General features: G+C 43.1%; 1 long non-coding RNA gene across 1 annotated transcript; it reads right to left on the reverse strand.

Annotated features, from left to right (window-relative positions):
- Positions 1-6,051: 6,051 nt before the first annotated feature.
- LOC102588279 (uncharacterized) lies at positions 6,052-6,692 on the reverse strand. The gene is made up of 3 exons (XR_366493.2): positions 6,576-6,692; positions 6,364-6,483; positions 6,052-6,278 (listed from the first exon to the last, which is right to left on the reverse strand). It is a non-coding gene; the product is annotated as an uncharacterized lncRNA (long non-coding RNA).
- Between the last annotated feature and the right edge of the window lie 209 nt (positions 6,693-6,901).

Here is a 6,901-nt window from a genome sequence, read left to right on the forward strand (position 1 = left end):
ATCTAAGGCACCTCGGCCTCTAGCCGGGAAGCCCGCACATCGGTAGAGTGGGCTAGGTTCCCTATATTGAGGAGCATGGCCTGAGTGATCCTAGTAGGCTGGGAGGCAGCAGAAGAACCTAAGGCTTGGGAAGGATTGGAAGTGGGTGTACCTGAAGCCCCGGAGGCCGGAGTAGGAAAAGATGCCTCTAAGGTATGGACTCAACATCAACCTCTGAGGAAGTATCCACTGGAGCTGCTCTCCTCCTATCTGTCTCATCCCGTGTGTACTCAGCCTCTATGCACCGAATATCTATGGATGATGTAGGTGTGACCTCAATATCCCTCGTCTCGTCACAAGGAACTCCAGCCCGTCAACATAGCTCTGTGATCAGTACTGGGAATGGCAGGGATGCCTGGCACTATTTGGCCCTCATGGCCATCTCCTGCTCTATAATTAGCCCAAAATTTATGCTCTTTCGGGCTATAAGTGATCCGCTACAAGCCGCCTTTGGGTGGTGTAGGATTGACTCATTTTGTGAAGGCATGATGGAGCTGCTAATGAACCCAAACCAATACCGAGCGGTGATGTTCAAGTCCTTCTTCTCAATGGGAGCTCCTGCCTCAATCCACCTCGGGGTGGTGTCTGAAATGAGGGGGGCAAGCCAACCCTTTAGGTCATCCAGACTCTGTGATGTGGCCAAGCCGTCGTACTCATGCTCAAAAATTCTGAAGCTCTATCAAGTACGACATTGATATGATTGTTGTTTCATCCCACTTTTTTCTCCCGTACCACTACAGATGCCATTGGTCTGAAGGTAATGGCCTTCTTCTTTCCCTTGGGTACTAAATCACCATAGGCGGTGTAGAACTCTCTGACCCATGTAGGGATGTATGGGCCTCGGGGCCGGGTGAAAATGTCGAATCTGTGCAACCGTAGAGTGCCCCACAAAAGAGGGTACATGTCCACTACACCGTCCGTGGACAATATCTTCTCTTTCGGATTGGTCCTCAGTCCCTCCGCCTTTAGCCTATTGACTAGCCTGGGAGGACGACCCTGAACTGGTGGTGCTGGAACCATAATTTGTGCCGGAGCTGGCACTGTCTTATCAGTAGGTGGGGAAGACTCTGAGGTCCTAAACAGACCTTGACGAGCTTAGGCACGAATCTCTGTTAATCGGGACTGTAGTGGTTGGTCATCATCAGGCTCGGAGAGTGATACCTAAGAAATAAAGAAATCCCCATCACTTCCGGAATTGTGCTCCGATCTCTCAGCTTCAGGCGTTTTTCCCTTACCCTTACCTCATTTAGAGGTGCTTTCTTTCCCATTTTTGTTGGAAGCAGTTGCTTCCTCATTCATTACGATAGTCGTGTTTGTTTGCCGGGCGACATTCCACTCTCGTCCCAGTTGGTCCTAGCCATATCTGCAAAACACATCGGGAAAAGTTAGAAAATACTCAAGAAAAATCCCAAAATTTAGGTGCAGAAAGACTCGCCAAACCAATCGGTGAGTCACCGAATCACTTTGGTGAGCCAGATCGGGCTCGCCGAAAGGATTGGCTTGAATATTTCCCAAAGAAAAAGACAGGTCGGCGATATGCAGGGCCTTTTGGCGAATCATCTACATCACTCGATGAGCTCAGACTAGCCCGCCGAAAGTTACAGTGTATTTTAGGGGTTAGGGGAGCAGAAAGGGCGATCAATGGAGACTTTCGGCGAGTCACCGAGTGAACTCAGCGAGCTCAGGCTTCCCACCAAAAGTTACAGACTATGATCTAGCCAAATCACGAAATTAAAAGCTATCAAGGGGGACGTTGGCGAACCGCCGAACAGTTCGGCGAGCTCGACCCAGCTCGCTTAATCGCCCAACGTGCCAAATTTCAACCCCATTTCCCAAATTCAAACCCGCAATCACTCAGATCAAAATCAAACCACACATTTATGCAATTAAGCAAAGACCCATAACACCCATGCTATTGGGGTACTCAGGCTCCCCCCCCCCCCGATTTGGCCAAAATTGGTCATTTGACGACTTTTACCCTTAAGAATGATGTCAAACGCTCCATCATTGGGCAAAGTACATCATTTAGCACGATTCGAGGTTATTCATACTTCACCCAATAGACCCAACAAACATTTACCGCAACCCACAATTTATGATCAATTTTAAAGCATAAAACTCAGGAAATCAACAATTTAGCACAAAGGCGCCATTTCAAAACTAAACACAGGCACAATAACATATTAAATACTATTCAAAACATGCCCAGCACACATCCAAACAAAATTATCACATGCATTTCAGTTCAACTTCTAAACTAAAGTTTGGGGTTCGGAAAACCAACCTTTAATGCCGAATGAAGAATTTGTAATGCTAGGCAACAATGAAATCCAAATCCAAACACGAGATCAAGGAAAAAAAGTAACAAAAATAGGGAAAATATGAAAAGTCTAGAGTACGAGGCTAAAATGAGGGAATAGGAAAGAGTTTTGAAAGTTTAAGCCTTTGACCTTTTAAAACCTTTTAGTTCGTAGCCCTTTCGGCGGTATTAGTCATCCTCACCGAAATACTCGACGTCCGCTGAGTGGTGACTTACCTCACCAAGTTTTACAGGACCTCCAGTTAATTTGGGGGTCCAAATGGCGGACAAAATTGGGCTCACCGACCTTTTCGGTGAGTCGCTGATTTGTCCCTAGGCCTACCGAGTTTTACAGACTCGCACCTGCTATTTTTGTGAGTCCAATGGCGGTCCAAGTTGGGCAAGCTGACCTCTTTGGCAAGTCACCGACTGGACTCTTGGCTCGCCAACCTACACTTTTCAAACACATTCCACTTTTCAACCTGCACAATCAACACCCGTTATTCCAAAAACAAACACAAAGCAATAAAAACTTGGGTGCCTCCCAAAAAGCGCCTTAGTTAGTGTCGTGGCATGACTGAAGTACCCATTCAAGCTTCATTCTTGGGGTTTGCCATAGTATCACTAGGCAATCCCCCTTGTTGTCTTAGGTTTACATGCAATGAAAGCTGACCCACTTGATTCTCCAACCGCTTGATAGCAATGAAATGAGAAGTCACCATCTGATGGAGAGTCGATACATCCTTTTTTATTTCTTTCCACACGTTGTTTGACTCTTCGACTTTACTGAGAATGTGTGTGAGCATATTATCAGACCAGCTGCCCTTAGAGTCCTTGGGTTTTTGACGCTCATGGGGAGGAACATACCTATCATTCTCCCCCTCTCTATTCCATCCTTTGTTATCTCCCAGCCTTGAGGTTTTGGCATAATAATTTCCTCCTTGATTTGTTGGGAGGTGTACCTCCTTATTGTATAGCGCTTCAAATTCCATGACATTTTTGGCTAAGGCATCCAGTTGGATCATCGTTTTGGCCAAGTTCTGGTCTCTCTCTTGATCTGTTATGATCAGTTCTTTTGTCAATTTACAAGCGAAAGGAGAAACTTGGTCTTCGCAAATGTGTCATGCCCTAGTTCTCTTGGTCAAGCAATCAAGGAGTTGGGACGTTAATGCATATGGTTGTTGCATTATTCCACCCGGAGAGAATTGGTTAACCACTCCTCTGTTTACCAAATCAAGACTTGTATAGAAAACTCCCAGCAGAACCTTATCTGGAAGTTCATGGGTAGGGCACTGCAGCACCAGTTTCTTAAACCTCATCCACGTCTCATGGATTCGCTCACCCTCCAATTGCTTGAAACTTTGAATATTATCCCTTAGTATTACCATCTATAACGGGGAAAAGAATCTCACTTGAAACAGTGAGATCAGCTCCATCCAAGAAGTGATAGAATCTCTTGGCAACTTGCCCAACCACTTGCGTTCTTCTCCAATTAGAGAAAATGGGAATAGCCTCAGCCGGACTGATTCCTGAGATATGTTCTTCAAGGAGAATGGTCCACAAACATCAATAAAATTCCTTATATGCTCATGGGGATCCTCATGTGCCAGCCACCAAACAAACATTTCTGTTGTAAGAGCTGAAACATGGTGCTTGTAATGGGAAACTCAAAGTTTCCTTCAGCCGGAGGTAAACAAATGGCACCAACTCCACCCACTAGATTTGGGTTATTGACAATCGGATCATTTACATCATTGAGATTCCCGATGTCCTCTTGGTGGCCTACTTGGCTACCATTACTCCCGTTGACGCTCATTTCCTCCTCTGTTTTAACACAAGCAACACAAAACCAAAACTAAAACTAAGTAGATTCAACAATGGCTAAAAAGAACACAATTCAACTTCACCAAAAGAAATTTAAACAACACCACTCCCCTGCAACGGCGCCATTTTGATTTAAGGTTTCAAACACACCTCATCCAATTTTAGGTGTCAACGATCGTAAATCAGTATAAAACCCAACTAAATGAGTTGGGGTCGAATCCCACAAGGAGTGGTACGTGTTTCGAATTCGATCAAGAAGTACAAATATGGTCAAATCAGCCATAGGAATAGAAATTGTCGATTAAAGACATAATAAAATGAAAGGGGTGACACGAATGTCAGATGGGGGGATTTTGGTTTGAAATTGTCAACTACAAACAGTCACAAACACTAGGAATTAACAATAATAAGAAGGATTCTTGGGATGTGATCGAGTATAGGCAGATATAGACCTATGATCACACCCCAAGAATTGGGGTTTTAGCTAGACACTACTAAAAAAACAGTGAATACCGACCTCCGGAGGTCGGTATTCACTGTTTTTTTAGTAGTGTCTAGCTAAAACCCCAATTCTTGGGGTGTGATCATAGGTCTATATCTGCCTATACTCGATCACATCCCAAGAATCCTTCTTATTATTGTTAATTCCTAGTGTTTGTGACTGTTTGTAGTTGACAATTTCAAACCAAAATCCCCCCATCTGACATTCGTGTCACCCCTTTCATTTTATTATGTCTTTAATCGACAATTTCTATTCCTATGGCTGATTTGACCATATTTGTACTTCTTGATCGAATTCGAAACACGTACCACTCCTTGTGGGATTCGACCCCAACTCATTTAGTTGGGTTTTATACTGATTTACGATCGTTGACACCTAAAATTGGATGAGGTGTGTTTGAAACCTTAAATCAAAATGGCGCCGTTGCAGGGGAGTGGTGTTGTTTAAATTTCTTTTGGTGAAGTTGAATTGTGTTCTTTTTAGCCATTGTTGAATCTACTTAGTTTTAGTTTTGGTTTTGTGTTGCTTGTGTTAAAACAGAGGAGGAAATGAGCGTCAACGGGAGTAATGGTAGCCAAGTAGGCCACCAAGAGGACATCGGGAATCTCAATGATGTAAATGATCCGATTGTCAATAACCCAAATCTAGTGGGTGGAGTTGGTGCCATTTGTTTACCTCCGGCTGAAGGAAACTTTGAGTTTCCCATTACAAGCACCATGTTTCAGCTCTTACAACAGAAATGTTTGTTTGGTGGCTGGCACATGAGGATCCCCATGAGCATATAAGGAATTTTATTGATGTTTGTGGACCATTCTCCTTGAAGAACATATCTCAGGAATCAGTCCGGCTGAGGCTATTCCCATTTTCTCTAATTGGAGAAGAACGCAAGTGGTTGGGCAAGTTGCCAAGAGATTCTATCACTTCTTGGATGGAGCTGATCTCACTGTTTCAAGTGAGATTCTTTTCCCCGTTATAGATGGTAATACTAAGGGATAATATTCAAAGTTTCAAGCAATTGGAGGGTGAGCGAATCCATGAGACGTGGATGAGGTTTAAGAAACTGGTGCTGCAGTGCCCTACCCATGAACTTCCAGATAAGGTTCTGCTGGGAGTTTTCTATACAAGTCTTGATTTGGTAAACAGAGGAGTGGTTAACCAATTCTCTCCGGGTGGAATAATGCAACAACCATATGCATTAACGTCCCAACTCCTTGATTGCTTGACCAAGAGAACTAGGGCATGACACATTTGCGAAGACCAAGTTTCTCCTTTCGCTTGTAAATTGACAAAAGAACTGATCATAACAGATCAAGAGAGAGACCAGAACTTGGCCAAAACGATGATCCAACTGGATGCCTTAGCCAAAAATGTCATGGAATTTTTTGCAGTTATTGTCTCTCTATCCCCACCATCAAAGCTTGAGGATGATGAACCACAATACCAAGACTTCTTTTTCTGATACGCCTTTTCTGGATAGCCGTAGACTGAACCTCTAATCGGTTCACCAGCACTCTGTTTCCAAAGATTCTCGTTTTTTTCTTGTGTAAATGGTCTGTCCTGACTCTCAAGAGGTAGAGTACTACGATATTCCTAAGATATTCGTATATACCTATCCTGTAATTTAAACAAAGAACTCTACGAATAAGAATGTAATATATACAAGGAAAAGAAAAAAAAACAGTTTGAATGGAGTTCTTACATATGTCTCTTGAGCACGTGGCTCAATCCATCTTTCTTCTTCTGTGGGGTTCGTACTCTTCTTGACGTGAGTAACCTTGAACATCTCTGGTACAGCTACCGGCCTACCCAACTCTTTTTCCTGCAAATAACATATATAGAATTTGATCTCATTAATCTCCAAAAAGTATTTATACAAAAGAAAAAATATTTTACTAAATTAAGAAAGTATACCATTCTTTCCTTCCTAGTAACCTGGCTAATAGCTCCACTAGTGTGCAAAGAGCCTCCCTTTTCTGATGCGCGAGCCATCTTCCCAATCTCACTCCTCTTTTTAAATTTTTCATCAGTACTCCATTGTTTCAGTAACAAAGCCCATCACTCCGGAAACATAAACTTAGGCATTTTATTTTCTCTTCGACAATCACAAAATGTGCTAGAAAGCAACTTTGAAGCTTTAAGCTTGAAGTTCACTTGAACGTCATCCTCATGGTCGGGAGCCCATACATAATATATCTGTAATAAAAAACAACTAAATATTTATTGTTCAAATGAATAGC

This window comes from Solanum tuberosum, unplaced genomic scaffold, assembly GCF_000226075.1.
Source record: "Solanum tuberosum cultivar DM 1-3 516 R44 unplaced genomic scaffold, SolTub_3.0 scf00001, whole genome shotgun sequence".
In the NCBI taxonomy this organism is placed as follows: Eukaryota; Viridiplantae; Streptophyta; class Magnoliopsida; order Solanales; family Solanaceae; genus Solanum; species Solanum tuberosum.